The following is an 18,868-nucleotide window of genomic DNA, read 5'->3' on the forward strand; positions in this document are numbered from 1 at the left end:
TTTCGGCTCAGGTTATGATCTTGGGGTCTTGAGATCGAGCCCTGCAATGAGGCTCCGCACTCAGTATGGAGTGTGCTTGAGATGCTTCCTCTCCCTCTCCCTCTCCCTCTGCTCCTCTCCCCACTTGTGCTCTCTAAAAGAAAGAAATAAAAAATAAATAAATAAATAAATAAATAAATAAAAATAAATTAAAAAAAAAAAGAAAGAAATAAAGGAAGAAACAATAGGGGTGCACACACAGAAGAAAGTTATGAGAGGATGCAGCAAGAAGGTGGGTGCGTGCAAGCCAGGGAGAAAGGCCTGGGGAGAAACCAGACCTGCCAACACCTTGATGTTGGACTTCCAGCCTCCAGAACTATGAGAAAATAAATTTTTGTTATTTAAGCCACTCTGTCTGTAGTATTTTGTAGGGCAGCCCTAAATTACTAATATACTGGATAACTGACTTCTCAGAGCATATGGTCTTTGTCCTCCTGCCCCCCAAGTATGCTCACCTATGCTCCCTTTGCTCTACCCAGATATTCACATGTTTCTATCGCCCAAGCTGTTCCTTCCTTCTTGTCTGGACCTATTAACTCATTTCTCAAGGTTCAGCTCAGATGCCATCTCCTCTGTGTTTTACTTAACCAACCATCCAGACAGAATTAGCCACTGGATCCCTGTGCACATACCTTGATTTTATCATTTTTAATATTGAGTGGTAAGTAGTCATTTCCGATCTCCTCTCCCTTGCCAGAGAATAAGGTGGTTGATGGACCACATCCTGATTCCCCCAATTTCTGGTACAGAGCCTGACATTTAGTAGGTGCTCAATACGTGCTAGTTGATCTAATACATTATTACACTAGAAACACATAAAATTTAAGACCTGGAAGACACCTTAATGATAATCTAATCTAGACTTTCATTTTACAGTGAATAAAAGGTTGTTTCAACAGATAGTCCAAAGGAAGTCACCACCACACTTCTGTTAGTACAAAAAAACATCTTGAGAGGTAATAATTTTAGGGATGATTGAACAATTGGAAAGGCATGAGCTCATAGAGCTGAGAAGGGGAATGTGTTCAAGGCATCTGGGTGGGGCATCGAGAAGGTTCACAGACAGAGGGGGATGACTGAATAAAGTGAGTACCAGGTTACTGTGTGCACATCTAACATATATTATTGTGATTTGGAAGGTCTTTTCACAAATATTCAAAGAAACTACAAATGAAAATGTTATTGTTTTTATTATCTGTATCTCTTCATTTTCCCTACCTAGTTTTTGATGCAGAGGTTGTTAGTGACACAACTCAGAACTTTATTTAAATGTAGATTCCTTTATTTTCTGAGTTAGAATTCCACTGTGTGTGACTGCAGATAAATTAAAATAATAAAAGCACATTTCTCCTCATCTTGGTTTTCCCACCCAATCAAACCTAGAGTAAGAACCAAAATCTTAAGCACCTCCTCCCAGTTCATTTCCCACTGGCAGGGCTGCCATCTTTGATTCCTCATCCATCTTCCTTCATAAATACTTTCCGTTCATTGAGGTTCCTGGGAGACTCCGTTGGTTAAGCAGCTGACTCCTGATTTTAGCTCAGGTCATGATCTCAGGGTCATGGGATCAAGCCCCATGTTGGGCTCCATGCTGAGTGTGGAGTCTGCTTGAGGATTCTCTGGCTCTCCCTCGGCCCCCTCCCCCACTCTCTCTCTCTCAAATAAATGAATGAATCTCTAAAAAAAAGAAAAAGACTTTCCATTCAGTCCTTAGGGGAAAATGCTAAGGGTTTTAAGAGCAGGATTACTTTCTTGTCTCCTAAAACACACTGGCAGTTGGACTCCAGGCAATAACACGTGAAAGGACCCGTTTGCCATCTGTTTTTTGGAATGGTCTTTATGTCTAAAGAGACAAAGGAAATAAAAAATAATGACAACAACAAAATAGCAGAAAAGGCACAAAAGAAGGCTAAAATTCCATGCTCTCAGTTATGGAGACAGAGATGATAACGTTATCAACACATGAATAACAGTGCAGGAAGGGCTGTGAGCCTTCACGCAGAGGACGGTGAGGAGCTCAGGTCACTGCCTGGCTCTCCCAGGTGAGCACACACAAGCTGTGAGCTTGGGCAATGAAGTGGCACCCGGTGTGCATGTGAACTTGGGATAATTACCTTCTTGACTCTCGGTTTTTTATCTGTCAAATGGGGATAATGATGCCTTTCTGTGGGGTAATTGTGAGGATTTGGTGAAATGATAAAAGGGAAAGGCACTGTGCCAGGCTCTCCAGAGACAGATTTCCTTTTGTCAGTGGCAATTCTTGGGTCCTATTTCTAATTTTTTTTTTTTTTTTGAACGAATTCCCTAATGTCTTTGGACAAGTCAGGCCTTTGAAGCTCATTTTTCAATGAAGAGTTGGGCCAAGGGTATCTCTTTTAACTGTAAACTGCTTAATGAATAGGGACCCCCTGATGAGGCCATCACTGAGCGTTTGATCTTGGCTTCCTCTTTTCTCCCTTTGCTTGTTGGGTCACTGCAGGATCTGTGTTAGGAACCTTTGTGAGATAATGGCAAGTGACTTGTCCTTGTACATACCCAGGATTTATCTTCATGCATGGATACCTCCTAAAAAATGTTGAGATTCCTAAGTAGGTAATGCATGCAGATGAAACATTTAATTGTGCTTTCATGGTCTGGGCTAGTATAAGCACAAAGTTTCTGTCATTTGGTCAGAGCTTGGATACCTTCAAGGTATCAAATCCTTGTGCCTCCAGGTTCCCACACTTTGTAGAAGCCATTCAGTCAGCATTTATGCCTAACAAAAAAATGGAGACTTGAGAGTTAATGATTTGAAAGGACTTTAGTGTAGAATCAAAAAAAAAAAAAAAATCAGTGAGAGTTGAGTATTGAAAACTGGAATGTCAAATGTAGGCTGACTGCTTAAATTGCCCAGGCCTGAGATTTCCTTTGTCTCTGCGAAGGTAGACACTTCCCAAACTGTCTGTTTTATCTTTTGTATGTTAGAGGTAATGAATGTCAAACCCTCCTTTTCTCTAAGGTGCGCAAGAATTAATGGGTAGCTAATAAGCATTGATTCTATGATGTAGTAAGCATGATTTGTCTTCAATGATGGGAAGAAAAGTCCCTTCAAGTTGCGGTTTTCTAGAATATAATGGGGACATAACATAGAATGAAGAAAAAAAGCTTTGGAAAAGCAAGAATGTCCCTCTGAAAAGAGCACTGAAGTGAGAAAGGAAATGGCAGTGGGAAAGGACGTGGGTGGAAGAAGATGATTCAGCTGGAGGGGGCTGGGGTGAGTACTGTGGGCGGGCCTGACCGAGTGTGAAGTAGGCGGGTAGTTATGACTAGCATTGAATGGGAGATAATTAAGAGCAAGTTGGTACCAGTAACTGCCAGGGAAGGGAAGAGAATATGTCCAGAAAAAGCAGTTCTTTATTTTAATGCTGAATTAAAACACCTACCCATTTGGGGCTTGAGAATTTCATTTTGAAATGAAAAAGTATTTGCTGAAAACAGAATGCAGAAGATTAATTTGAAATTTTACATGCTTGCTTCTAGTTGTTGTGGTGAAGAAGTTTCAAAATGATATAACTGTGCGGGGTACTCCTTCGTGGAAAGGAACATGTATTTTAAAATATCAGCCATTCCATAAAGGAAAAAGCAGTGCTGCTCAAAGTCATGCACAACACGAGTATCAAATTTCAATTTGGGATTAGCTACACATACATTTCTGAATCGTTTTTAAGAGAAAGGACTGAAAATGCACAGCTTCCATCGTCCTTTAAATAGCTTTCTGGATTGAAGAGCATTATAATTAAACCGCACCAAGTGTCACTGTAGAGAAGCTTTTAAATTATGGGTCTGAATGGGGGCGAGAAATGCTGTTTGATTGCTTGACAATCAAACCCAGAAAATGTTCAGATATGCGCAACCCAGACTTATTGTAATTATATCAGATGGAGAAGTGGGAGGAATAGGTGTAGCCTTGAATTCAGTAATTACTTGTTTATCTCTCCTTGAAAAATTTCAAAGAAAAACTATTCATAAACACTCAGGAGTGCATATTCACAGAATATCTTGTATAAGAAAAAGCATATTAACAAGTGATCAGTCCTTTCAGTGTATCCCAGAAATCGATTGTGAAAACATGGCCATGTATGTCCTCAAAGTACTCTCAAGCTTTGGAAACTGATACATTGAACTCTTCAGGAAGTATTTTATTTCAAAAACAGAATGTCAGAAGGGATGTTCATCAGGGCACTGAAGTCTATTGCACCCCATTTCACCTAGCTCCTTGCTCTCCTGAAGCTCTTCCTTTCTCTCTTAAGGTGGGAAGGAATAGGGAGATGCTAACAGACAATTCAAAACCTACCTTTTAAACCCAAAAGATTCCTCTTGGAAGGAAGGTGAGAACTTAATGCCACACAAGCACCTTTACCAAGTGTTCGATGCCCTACTAGGTACTACATATGGGAACAAACAGACATTTGACTGGGAAACGAATTTCAGTGCCTGAGAACTGTCAGGGTGAACATGAAGACATAGCACATTTTTCATGACCCTTCCCCAAGTGAAAAACTAAGACCATAAGTTATATCTAATACATGTGCTATCCATGTAAACAAAGGATCTCATGTTCTCCAGTCTTCTGGATTCCTTTAACATTTAACTAACTATGGATCTAGTTTCCATCTCATGTAATAAGGAAAGTCCATTATCATCTTCCAACCTTCCCCCTCCTGGGCATTTTTCACTCCAGATTCTTACTCCTGGTTTTGTATAACAATTAACAATTTTTATTTCATAGATAAATGAGTGAAATGTAGAATATATTCAAGAATAATTAAACAATTTAAGAATTGGGTCGAATGGTTTTTTTCTAAAGAGGAATATTTCTCGTCCCATGAATGAACCATTAGCCAGTCGTAGAAAGACAGTTTACTTTTGTAAGGGGAAGATATTTCTGTGGGTCAGAGATTTCCCAAGACAGTCTCAAGGGTCTGGGGATGCAGTGAGTCCCTCATCTCTGGAGGTGTTTGAGTATTTACTGGCTACATTAACTTGAGATTTTCTTATAGAAGTAGACCCTAAGATGAGGATCCACATGAGTAGCTTATCCAGTGGGTATTCCCAGGAAAGAGTGACAGGAAATATGGATGTAAGACAAGGAAAGGATGCTGGAAGTGAAGGATATACTGTTCACACAAGAGTCCAATGTAGAAACAGGAACTCTAATTGCACTTGGAAATTCTGGAGGCTAGTGTAAAATACTCACCTCATTTATCCTTCCAACAAACTGAGAGCTGGGATATTCATACACAAATTTCCATCAGTTGAGGTTGAAAACTACTCCAGGAAACCATTAGTCCTCTGCCACTTTCTGCCTACCTGGTGCTAGACTGGCAGTTGAAAGCCAGGCTGGCACACAACGAACTGGTAAGAATGAGAATATGTCAGGATCTCACTAGGTTACACTAGCTAAAAATTTGAGAAGCTATGGTAGAGAAGAGACTGCAATATGACAACCCAAGGACTGACTCAAGCAGAGAGATGTATAGTGATTGGTTTTTCAGTGTTGATTTTTTACATTGAATTTGAATGACCACAGCTCCTACCATGCCTTCTTCTTAAGCCCCATACTTTCTACTCTTAGTTTCACACATTTGCATTATTTGACTGCTCTTAGACTTTGCTGCCCTGGAGGAAATTCAAATCTGAGACGATGGATGGGTCTGGGAGACCTTAAAGGTCACTGCCACCTGTGAAATTCTGTGGTGCTCTGACTAGATGATCCCTAACACTTTCAGCAATAAAATTCTGTAGATTCAGTTATATGCTATCTTTTTAATTATCTTTGCAAGTTCCTTGAGGCCAATAGTATAGGCCTATACATGCTCTTGACTGATTAACATGCAATTATGTGTTTCTAAATGCTAATAAGTAGAGCAACATTAGTGTATAAATTCACTGCCACCATAGTGTTTGCACTGTAAAAGTGTAGCTTGACACACATCCAAATAGATAACAAAGAGAAACAGCTTAGTATTCTGCAGGTTTGATTCAGGGCCTACCTACAGTCCAGTGAATTTGTTAAGGCAAGTGTGCACATTGATGCTTACGCACTTAGTCTTAAATCACAAGGAAAGATGACCTTGGCAGACAACATTAAAGCTTTTAAAGATTGGCCTTACATTATGCTAAGTGCAAGAAGCCAGATATACAAGGCCATACACTGTATGATTCCATTTATAAGACATTCTGGAAAAGACGAAACTATATGGATAGAAATTAATTCCATAGTTGTAGGGTTGGAGGTTATGATAGGGGTAGCTGACTACAAAGGTGCAGGAGGGAGCTTTGTGGGGTGATGGTAATGTCCTCTGTCTTCTTCATGGTGGATTACATTACGGTACACATTTGTCAAATATCATCAAACAGTACATACACACAAAAAGGATGAATCTTATTGTATTATATATTACATATGTATATACAATATATTTTTATATATATTAAACCTCAGTCAATCTGATATTTTAAAAAATTGAAAAAAAAAATCAAACCTCTAGGCCCCAGGCAAACTCCTTACCTGCTGCCACACAGGAAGCTTCCTCAGCATCCTGAGAAAACCAGGGGAGGCTTGACTGGATGTCCTCCCAGATAAAAACACATAGTTCCCCTTGCCCCTGAGTTACCTCTTATTTTAACATTCCAAATCATCTTTGCTCCTCAAACATGATGAAAACAGGTCAAGGATGAAATAAGATTTGTTTTGTTGCTCTTCTCAGCTTCCTACAACGGTATCTGCCTTAAGTCTTTTTACCTCCAGTGTTTTTCTCTAGGCCCTATTTCAGAATTCACATTTTATTATTTTGACATATTCTTTTACTTATTTAAAGGATATTTATAGGGGCTGTCTAATTTCCAAGCAAAATCCTAAGCTGTAAGAAGCATAAGTTGAGAGGAGAGATGATGTGGTTTGATGAAGCCTGAACACCTCCAAGATTCTACTTCGAAAGCTGGAGGGCTTGTCTTCCCTGTCAAACCCATATCTATTTTCTTGAATTCTCTGTACACAACACATTCCTGAAGAAACTTGTCCCCGTTTCTTCCGAGGGTAAGCTGCTCTCTGGATGTGGTTAGATCTGGGGCAGCTGCCAAAGGCACTAACCTGAGGAGCAGACGCCAAGATGCAGTATCAGGTGTCATTTCCATTTCCTTGGACAAGGGAGGGCTCTCATGCTGCTCCATCAGGGAATGAGGTATGGTTACACTGACCTGGGGCCAGCACCATGTGCTCCATGTCTCTATTTGCCTAGAGCATCTGGCACATTCCCCAGCCTCACACCAGGTATTTGGTAGCTGTCGATTATTTGACCGACTGATCTCTACTCCTAGGATTTCCCTCCTGAGGGACATGCACTCACCCCTCGTAGTTCTGCTCCATGTTCTGAACCTCCAGATCCAGGGCTTCCCTCCCAGGCCAGCCCTAAAGTCTATCCTAGGTATCCCTTGTTTGAGCTTTCCAAATACCTTCTTACACTTATCATAGCCTAACTCACCTAAATCACTCCGTATTTTAATTGTACCCAGATTTCTCTGTCCACCCCCTCTTACTGTTCCTCACCACCCCCTCCTCCAACACTAAGTTATGAGCCTACTGAGAGCAAAGTTGTTGTTTTTTTTTTTTTCTGGTGTATGTGTGTGTTTCTATCCATAACATTATAGAGTCCTTATAAATGTTTGCCAATTTTTATTGGTTATGTAACCAATAAAAATTTGGTCATGCTACTTTCATAAGTTTGCTGTATTAGTTGGAAATGATTTCAAATGCAAGTAAAAAAAATGCCTTGGTAACTTGTATTGGCTTATACAAGTAGACATTTCTTTTTCTGGTATAAAAAAGGTTTGGAGAAAAGCAGCTAGTGACCATGGTATAGACAGGCAAGAGGTCTAGGCCAGAGATTCTGTGATGTATTTGACTTTTCCTTTATGATAACGAGATGGTTTTTAAGTGCTCAGCTTTGAGATTAAGTGGAAAGGAGTTGTATTAGTTTTCTTTTGTTGTGTTACAAATTACCACAAACATAGGAACTTAACACAAATTTGTTATCTCACAGTTTCTATGGGTCAAGAGTCTGGTCAGTGGTTAATTGAATTCTCTGCTCAAGGAGTCACCAGACTGCAGTCAAGATGTCAGCTGGGGCCTGTCATTCGGAGGCCCAGGGTCCTCTCTGAAGCTCACTGATAGTTGGTAGAATTCAGTTCCTCGGGCTGAGGCTCTCACCTGCTAGAGAATGCTCCGCAGCGGTTCAAAACATGGCTGGCTGCTTTCTTTTAAGAGGCCAGCAGGAAATGATCTCTTTTGAAAAGTTTGCCTGATTAGGTAGGCCCACCAGGATAATCTTTTTTGATTGACTCAAAGTCAACCGATTAGTAACATAATCATGGAGGTTCTACCCATACTCAAGGGAGGGGATCCTACAGGGCGTGCACACCAGAGGCCATCTGAGAACTCTGCCTACCACAGGAGTGATGTCACTTCTTTCCTTCGAAAAGCAAATGGCTTCTTAGATTTCCCCATACTAGAGTTCTGCTTATGACTCATTGACCAGAACTAGGTTACATAGCCATTACTAACTGCAAGGAAGGCTGGTAAAGAGGACATCTGGCTTTTCCAACTTCTATAGAGAAGATAAGAAAAGGAGAGGGGCTGGGAATAGATGTTGGATTAGTCTATCAACAGACTGTTCCCAGTCAAATCCCCTCAAAGCCTTAATTATAGAATATTAGATCTGAAAGAGCACTGAAAATCATCTAGTACAGGCTTTCCATTTTCTAGATAATAAAACTGAGGTCCAGAGAACTCATGTGACTTTCTTGAAGTCCCACATTATTTCCTTTGAGGCACTAGACAAAAGTGACCCTACCACATTCAGCTTCTCTGGTAGTAGTCAAATCTCCAGAAAAAAAAAAGTCATATAAATAAAGTAATGGTGGAATAATTGCTCTTGAAGTTGATCACTCAGTTGATCAGGGCTCAATCCTGATGTACGTTCCTATCACATAAGGCAGGTTTCTGCTTCTAATCATAATTTGTGAGGCAAGCAGCTCGGGCAAGAGTCCTGGCTGGTACAGAGAGCAAGTCCGCATGAGTTTAGAGGAAGATAACCCCATCTCAGGAAGTCAGGGAAAGCATCAAAGAGTGCCTGGAATTTGAAATGGGGCTTAAAAGACAGATAAGGCATATCATGGAGAGATCAAGGGGAGCATTCCATCTAGAGGGAAACATCGAAACAGGACTAGATATGTTAAACTAAAAAAATGTACAAGGAGTACAGAGATCAACTCAACTCAACCAAGGCTGGGTTTCAGAGGGGCTGATTTATTAGTGTAGGAAAGAGGTGATGCTAATTTGATCTTAAAGGGTGACAATGGAGGTGAAAAGGATGACAGTGAGGATGGAAGGAAAGTTGTATATGCTCATTGGACAGGTTTTCACTGAGTTTTTAAGCACAATTGTAGAAAGGGTGTTTATTCACTTTCTAGCCCCAGGCCCATAACCAGTGCCTGCATGTACTAAATATTCAGTGTTTTTAGTTGAATTTGTGAATGGTTTAGTGTAGAGGATAGAGGAAAGGATGATATGAGCCACTTGAGGCTGGATTGGAGATTGGGAGGAGGTCCAGAATTGAAGAAGGTACAAAATTTAGATTCAGACACGTTGAGCTCCAGGTACCTCCTGGAACCCAGGGATGATGTCTAGTAGGTCACTTGGGAGAGGCACCCAAGAAGTTGATGAGCCTGGAAAGGTTTACTTGCAATTTGTAGCTGTGAGGGCAGAAAAAGAAGGTAGTGGAGAACCTTCGGTAATGCTTACATGTAAGAGGAAGACAAGCCAGAAAAGGAGAACGACTAGTTGTAGAATTGCCTAGAGAAAGAAGACTGTGGATCCAAGAAGGCAGAGAATAAGAGTGTCTAAAAGAGAGTAGCTAACGGTTGTTGAACAAGATAGTTTTCAGAGAGAATGAGGCGAGAAACAGAGAGTAAGAGTTTTAGGAGTGAGTAGGGGGAAGAACTGACAGCTAGTATTGTTCACCTTTGGAAGTTTTAAAGATTTTATTTTTATTTATTTTAGAGAGAGAGTGTGTGTGCATGAGCAGGGGAGGGGCTATGGGAGAGGGAGAGAGAGCGAGACTCTCAAGCAAACTCTGTGCTGAGCACAGAGGACAACGCAGGGCTCAATCCCGTGACCCTGAGATCATGACCCGAGCCAAAATCAGGAGTTGGATGCTTAGCCAACTTAGCTTCAGTTTGGGGTGATGGGTCAGAGGAAAAGGAGAAAGTGAATATAAAAGAGAGATCCTGCTTTAAAGGATGAGGTCCTAGCATCTGGAGGGTGTTGGAAGGTGGATTCAGAGAGGAGGCAGTCCTTTTTTTCTTCTGAAGCAAGAGGAAGAAAAGAGGAGAGAGGAGGAAAGGAAGGCTTTTTCCATTGCCCTGTCACTAACGGCTTCGGGCCACTCTGAAAACCTCCCTAAATCTCAGTCTTCTCATCCGTAAAGTCAAGCCTAGGCCTCAGTGGGCACTAGAGTATGATAAACTCTACAATTTTGCCCTGGACATATTTCTGAGGGTTCCCACCCCTCCCCTGCTGTTCTTAAGCAATCAATTGCCAATAATGATGATAACAGCAATAATAGCAGACACAATTTATTGCATGTCTCAAAGGTCATGCCCAACCAGGATGAATTCTGAAAAGCTAAACAGTGGAGAAATCACCAGAATGTACCCTGAAGGATGGATGTATATGTATGTACATATATAAAATATCTTAGTATTCTCAAATCATATAGGTAACACAGTGTAATGCTTATTCTGTTTCTTTCCTGAGTTCAGTCAACTCTCATCTCATTTCTTCCTGGATTTTTGTCTGTTCCTGTACATAGTTTTTGAATTCATGATTAAAGACATTTCTCATATTCCCAAATGCTTGCTTGAGGATATATAATTCAGTTTGGACAGTTGGTGAGTTTTCTCCCACTTTGCCATTATTTGCAAGAGGAGTTTTTAATGAGTTGAATTGTTTGGATTCCTTTATTTATTTAGTTTATTTGTTTTTTAGATTCCTTTTATTTTTATTTTTATTTTAATGATTTTGCTTGGATGAAGACTGATCTGCATTTCCATGGACAGGGCTGAATGGTGTGGGGTGGTTGCAAGATTTCTGGATCAAGAGTGCCCTCTTCTGTCAGTGTAGTAAAGTATGATTTTCTTTTTTCTTTTTAATGATTAATTAATTATTTTATGGAAGAGGAATGATAGGAAAAGAGATTATGCTTCCTTCAATTAATTAATTAATTAATTAATTTCCATTTTAGAGGGCTAGAGGATCTGATATGTTCCTAAATTTGCCCCTCACGTCTTTTCCACTTATTGTGCATAATTTCTGAGAGTCACCTCTACGGTATTTTCACCCCTCTGCCCAAAACTTTATCTTCCCAAGACTGCCTCCTTGCACCTCACACACGTGGCTAAGTACCTTTCCTGTTGTAAGTGTTCTGATCTACCAGCACGTTTTTTCAGTATTTTCAGAATTAGGGTGGACTTCCTCTTTCGGGTGGTGGTTTTAGATCAATCTTAAGTCCACCACTAGCTCCCCTTTTCTATATTCTGTACAGTTTTTCTCAAAACTTGTTTTTCTGAGAGGGACTTGCATCAGGAATGTGGGGGCAGCTTGCTGGGGTTCAGTGTTTGTTTTTCTATTTACAGTTAATTTGAAATTTAGACATTCTATGTTTTCTAGTTATTGGGAAGACATGGGCATTATATAGTGTTATTTGATCTTGTTCTTTGTGTTTTCTTTCTTTTTTTTTTTTGTAAGATTTTATTTATTTATTCATGAGAGACAGACAGAGAGAGAGAGGCAGAGACACAGGCAGAGGGAGAAGCAGGCTCCATGCAGGGAGCCTGACATGGGACTCAGTCCCAGGTCTCCAGGATCAGGCCCTGGGCTGAAGGCAGGCGCTAAACCACTGAGCCACTGGGGCTGCCAGTTCGTTGTGTTTTCTGTGAGGGAGTAAGGTGGGAGATTCAGATTTATACCACCACTGTTATGTTGGCCACCTAGAATTCCTTTATAATATTTACCCTAAATATAATTTACCAACAAGATATGTAGAAGTCCATTGGCTCAAATTATTTCATCTTGAAGCTTCTGTATCAGTGAGAATTCAGTTGGGCCACTGGTTGAGGAGACTCCAAGGCCAATGGCTTAAACAAATTAGGGGTTTTTCTTGTGTAAAAAGAGGTAGATGGTAGTGAGCATTGGGGCAGCAGCAGAGTGATATCCGTCTTTATACCTCTGTGACATCTTAACCTTTCTCTTATGGCTGCCATAGTTTTAAGAGGGCTTCTAACATTGCTTCTAGAATCCAGCCAGGAAGAAGGACAGAGTACACAGGGCAAAAGGCATTTGTTAGCTGCCAACTTCATTTTAAAGATCTTTACTGAAAGCCCCATCCAAAAACTTTTGCTTATGCCTAATTCAGAGCTGGGTGAGTGATAATCTCTAGCTGCAAGGAAAAATGGGAAATGTAGTTTTTGTTCATTTGGAGCTTTCTGTTTGTTTTTCCTAAGTACCTTATTGCCCACAACAAAATTGGGGAGCTATTAATAAGGAAAAGGCTATTGAGTAGGCACTAACAATTCTCTTCCACAGCTCCCAAATTCCAGAGCCAGAGAATTGTTGGTCTTGCACCATTGACTCAGAGACAATTCTCAGATCCATGACTATTGACCATCTTTGGGAGGTCCTTGGAGGATCTTATATCAGGAGAGGTAAGAGAGTAACAGAGGGTCTGACCAACTATGGAAAAGGGCCAGAATAAAGCAAGACTAAACATTGTTCCAGGCTGATTGACCCTTATCTCAGCAGAGAGCCAAAGAGCTAATAAGAAGTTCTTTTTTTTAAGAAAACACACACACACACACACACACACACACACACACACATATCAAGGAATGCCTTAGTTTATTAACAAAGACATAGTTCTTATATCTTTTCTCTTTTCTCCATTTTTTTCTCTAAGTGGACATAATTCTATAATGAAAAAAACTTCTTTAGGAGATAAAGTCTAGTAGAAGATCATCTGTTCTCAGCATGGAAAGCTCTAATGGGCTAAATTCATTTCCAAAACGGTGACATTCAGCCATCTCATCTAACACACACACACACACACACACACACACACACACTCATAAAGACTTTCATATGTGACACCCTCATATCTCCAAGTAATCATTAACTCAGCTACATGTCCATTTGAATAACCTCATTTGTGAAATACAGACACTATTCATTTCATTATTCTTTGGTCTTAAATGTAAGCTACTTTTGTAGGTACCCCAATTATTTAAGATTCATTTCAGAGAGTAGAGAATTAGATAGTGAAAAACCTCCAAATCCACACATAAGCATCCAAGTTCATAAACACATCCATTTATTTACTTTTAAATTATTGTTACCTAAAGTGAATCTAGATAATGTGGTTCTTACCCTTGTGCAACACAAAAGTGAATAAATGTTTTTGCCTCGAAAAAAAAAGAAAACATTATGCTAAGTAACATAAGCCAGGCACAAAAATTATATAATTGTCCATTTTATGTAAGAATATGAAATATCTAGAATAAGCAAATTCAAAGAGACAGAAAATAGATTAGAAGTTATCAGGGTTGAGAGAAGGGAGTTATTGATTAATGGTCACAGAGTTTCTGTTTGGGTGAAAAATGGAGGGAATAGGAAGTGGTGATTATTTGTCTGATGGTGTGAATGTAATTAATGCCACTGAATTGTACACTTAAAATCGATTGAAATGGTAAATGTTATGTTACATATATTTTAACCATAATAGAAATCCCTTCCCCTGGGATTCCCCCACCAAAATTAGAAGGTGACATAGCTAGGCAGGAAGATTCGGAGACAGCTTCCTTTATGGGAAGCCATTGGCTGTGCCTTGAGACATGCATGCAGATGTATGCAGTTGTAGACTTATACATGCATAAACACAACCCAGGTACCTAAACACAGATACCCAGATAAAGGCAAGTGTTACCTACCTCTTGGTATATACACACCTACAAACCTACAGTCTGTACTTTGTATATAAAGATGGTTGGTTTTCAACCACCATCAGAATTCAACCATCCACACAGTAGAGGTGCATGCACCTACACAGTACACCATGTGATAATATAGCTACGCAGGTTGACCAAAGAACCTGTTCACCTACTGAAATGCATGTTCTACATGCCTACACACACAGAGACACCCCGCAGAAACCATGGTGCCTGATGTAACAGTGAACGGGTTCAAGGGCATGTAAATGGATTCACTGATTGATAGGTGGGAGAATCAGGGTAAGAGCAACAAGGTAAGTGTTGGAAGCTAAGAGTTGTCCGGAAGGGAGGCCATTAGAGGATGGGTGAAATGAGTGGGTGGGAACATGATGGCTGTCATAAGAAAACATCATACAGTTTCTTTGTCAAAGAGATTCAAATCAGAACAAGCTTGAGTTGCCAAATTTTACTTTTCTCTCACCTTTTACTGTATGATCTCTGGTTATTAGAGAACATGCTATACACTCGATTGCCTTGTAATTACACCAGCCCTTCCAGCTGCTCCCAACACAATTCTAGGGGAATTCTCAGGTGAGTTCAGTGAGCTTCTTTCTGTGTCTTCTTCCGGCCCCAATACAGTGAACCTCCTCACATTGAGTTCAACAGGGAAGGTGCTGTGCCCATTGGCCCGGGGCTGGGGACTGTGGTTGGGGAAGGAAGTCCCAGGCTGACCAACATCTTTTGACCAATGATCAAGCTGAGGAAGTGAGATGCTGGGCATGGTGAGTCAGGAGCCAATGATCAGCATTTAGAGCAGGTTCTCCCAAGGGCATAGCCAATGATGAGGAGACAGACAAGATCTTCAAGGGGAGCAAGAACATTGAGGACCGAGTGCAAGGTCTCCCCCAGGACATATCTTTTGGGTTGCTCCTGGTGTCCTTTGTGGTTGCAAAAGCTGCACCTTAGCAGACAGTGGCTTATGGTAACACTTGGCAGGAGTCCACCAGGGAGCTCCCAGAGGAGGCAGAAGGGCCCTGTCTCTAATCTCCTCCCTGGGCCTTTCCACCTCAGCGCTAGCTCTTTATTCTCTCTCCCGTTGGGGGGCTAATTCCCTTTTACCTCCCATGAGAATCCTGAATGACTGTGAGAGTTAACATCTTCCTCTTCTCTGTCAGGAAAGAGAATTCTCACTGCCAACCAGTAAAGTCAGAATGCGTAACATGGAATTATCAGTACCTCCCCCTTTTTTTTTTAATTTTTTTAAAATTTATTTATGATAGTCACACAAAGAGAGAGAGAGAGAGAGAGAGAGAGAGGCAGAGACACAGGCAGAGGGAGAAGCAGGCTCCATGCACCGGGAGCCCGACGTGGGATTCGATCCCGGGTCTCCAGGATCGCGCCCTGGGCCAAAGGCAGGCGCCAAACCGCTGCGCCACCCAGGGATCCCTACCTCCCCTTTTTTCAACCTGTTTTTGAAAAACCATAAAATAGCCTAGGCTGGCACAAGATGTTACAGTTTAGCAAACCAAGCAACATCTTGGTGTGTTCTGTTTTTTTCCTGAGTTCCATAATACAGTGATTTCCGAAGAGAGTAAACTCACTGATTGAATAAAAGTTTTGTTTGTTTGTTTGTTTGTTTGTTTGTTTGTTTTTAAGATTTCATTCATCCATTCATGAGAGACACACGGAGAGAGAGAGAGGCAGAGACGCAGGCAGAGGGAGAAGCAGGCCCCATGCGTGGGAGCCTGATGCAGGACTCGATCCCGGGACCCCAGGATCACATCTGGAGCCAAAGGCAGACGCTCAACCACTGAGCCACCCAGACGTCCCAGATGTTGGTCTTTAATAGAAAACCAAGATTGGCTTTGATGTTTGATTATAGGTATTATCTTTTTAAAAAGTACACTGCTTTCGATTAATCTTTAAGTATAACTGCTATAATTTTAACAGATATTAATAATATTTGGGATGTGTGTCTGTGACAGAGATACATGACTTTACTGAGTGAAGTCTACAGTTCATAAAATCACTATTCTCAATATCTGAAGTAATTACAAGTGTTTTTGTCACTTGGCTGTTATATAAGTCCATATTACAAATTATTTGAAGATAAAGATTTTGATTCTTGGATGAAATTATCATGTTCTGGCTCTTATTCTGAATTCAATTGAGGTAGAAAAATTATTCTATCTTTGAAAATAATTTAACTTTTGTAAGCATGCATGCATGGATAACTCCAAAATGAATAGTGAACTGCAAAAAGCTGGAACCTCTTCTGACAGCAATTTAATTCTGGAAGAAATTAAGTAGGCGAAATATCAGAAGTGTGTGGCCTCTTTTAGGTATAATACAGACTCAAGGCAACTAGACAAATATTCTTGACTTGGACCATCTGAGAAAAGATTCTGACTGTCTTTCCATGTGATTTGCATATAACTCACATGCCTACACAAAATATCACAAGCCAGCTGCCTCTGCAGGTTTCCTACTCAGAGGAAAGAAAGCAGACCATTGTCAGAAGAGGGAGGTGAGGAATGAAGAGCAGCAGCTATGCGTGGACTCCACGGTTTGTCTAAGCCGAGCACTGAGACAAGGGCCTGCACCCAGAACTTGGGTTCCCCAACCCCGTACCCACCCACCCACACACCCTGAGAGCTAGGACTGCTCCAGGTGCTCGGGCTTGGGGGCCTGAAGATAGAGCCCCTGTGGGTAACCAGGTGGCATTTTGTTTTGTGTTTTTTCTTTGAGATGTACATGGATAAAAACTCTGTGTTTCTGTTTTAAATATTAGGGGGTTTTCATTTTTTTGCTATAAAATAAAAAATCTAGGGGCACCTTGGTGGCTCAGTCAATTATCTGCCTTCAGCTCAGGTCATGATCCCAGGGTCCTTGGATTAGCCCCACATAGGCTCCCTGCTTACCGCTCCCTGCTTCTGTCTCTCCTTCTCCCTCTTCGCGTCCCCCTACTCCTGCGAGTTCTCTTTCTCTCTCTCAAATAAATAAATCTTTTAGAAAGTAAATAAGATAAAAACTAAATTTCTTTTTTAGAGAATATCACTTGTTTATGTTGGAAAATTAGAAAACATAAGCAAAACAATTTTATATATATAAAATCGTCAGTTTATAAATCTATGCCTCAAATATTTCCATTTTGATTTTGATTTAATATATAGTGTGTGTGTATATAATCATTTAAAAAAAATCAAAATGGGTCTCTGTGTCCCAGACATAGAGATTTATAAACTGATATTTTTTAATGTATACGGGACATTGTTTGATACTACTATATAGACATTTGCGGCATCATTCTTGGCCACATGATATTTTATTAGAAGTAGTATTAAGTTACCTTCCATTGCTGGACACGTGTCATAGAAGTGTTTCACCATTATTAGCAATGCTATGCTAAAGACACTTGTACCCGGTGTCTGTTTATAATATCTGTTTATTTCTCCTGGCTAAAATTCTAGAAGTAGAATTATTAACTATACTTTTTTTAGGGTTTTGATTCATTTAGGTAAATTTCCCTTCAGTAAGGTTATCAGCTTACATTCCAACCAGTTCCAACCAGCTGAGTGTTATCATGTTCACTTCTGTATACTCTCAACAAAGCAGAATATTAAAGTTCTTAAAAACTGGTTCTTTAAAAAATAAGATGAAGAGCTTGTGGAGAGCAACATAAAACTATAAATGAAGGAAATAAGGATAAGGCAAGAGATATAATATGTTTTCCCCCAGATACCTCTAACTCTAATCAGAATGCCTAGTTTTTCTTCCCCGTATGTATGTATTCAGGTCATGTGAGGGACGTTGTAGTAGACACTCGCCAAATTGATTTCTTTTCTTCCTCTGCACACAGCAAGACTACATATCCCAGGCCCCCTGAGGCTAAACATGATTGTGATTTTTTTTGGCTAACGCCATGTGGGTGGAATGATAATATGCTGTGGAGCCTGGCCCCTGATCCTCCCTGCCGTTCTCCTCCGTTCTTCTCCTCCGTTGCTCAACGCTGAGGCCTCTGAAACCTTGGAGGACGGCAAAGTCTCAGGAAGGAGGAGCCCAGGTCCCTAAATCACCGCACGGAAGGCCATTTGTCAAACCCCAACACCAAATGATTAACATATGCAATTAATAAATTCTGTTGTCTTAAACCACCGAGAGTATAGAAAAACAGTAAAATTCAGGTAAACAAAAGAAAAAATTACCCAGATTCTAAAACCCAGAGGTTAACTAATTGTTACAGAAAGCAGCCTACCCTGACAAATCCAGACATGTTGCTGCTTTTAGTCAACCCACATTGGAATTAGTGGTAAAAAAATTAGGGCTTGGTATTATTTTCTCTTTCACAATATCGTCCTCCTTTTTAGATACCTGCTGTGGAAAATAATAAGCTCTTATGTATACAGTGATTATATATGTACATAGAAAACTGTGTTTATGTGTAAGGTGTATTCTTCTCTACATACATCTCCCATGTAAATATTCATGTCAAAGGGGTAGGAAATTAACTTAAATAAATAACTTAATCTTCTTTGATTTTGGATGATGTCAGCCTGTGGTCAGAAATGCACACTTCCATTTAAGGGAGCGACAGTTGTAACCAGTCATTCCATCTGTTCCCAAATTCCTAGCTCCTTCGAAGTTAGGCAGAAGTGTGAGCAGAAGCCCCAGGTATTTCTTCTGGGGGGAAGCAGTGAAAAGCCCACCTGAGATTCTCTCGTCCGTGTCCCTGTTGCAGTTACCAGGGGGC

At 40.5% G+C, this 18,868-nt stretch overlaps 1 long non-coding RNA gene across 2 annotated transcripts; it reads left to right on the top strand.

The window, feature by feature from the left end:
- Window positions 1-1,029: 1,029 nt before the first annotated feature.
- Window positions 1,030-18,398, top strand: LOC144305847 (uncharacterized). Of its 2 annotated transcripts, none has more exons than XR_013372868.1 (5): window positions 1,030-1,124; window positions 12,722-12,840; window positions 14,758-14,900; window positions 15,775-16,000; window positions 17,978-18,398. It is a non-coding gene; the product is annotated as an uncharacterized LOC144305847 (long non-coding RNA). The 2 variants fall into 2 exon arrangements; XR_013372869.1 differs by lacking the exon at window positions 17,978-18,398 and adding an exon at window positions 16,599-16,903.
- Window positions 18,399-18,868: the final 470 nt, after the last annotated feature.

This window comes from Canis aureus, chromosome 36 (genome assembly GCF_053574225.1).
Source record: "Canis aureus isolate CA01 chromosome 36, VMU_Caureus_v.1.0, whole genome shotgun sequence".
NCBI classification, from domain to species: domain Eukaryota; kingdom Metazoa; phylum Chordata; class Mammalia; order Carnivora; family Canidae; genus Canis; species Canis aureus.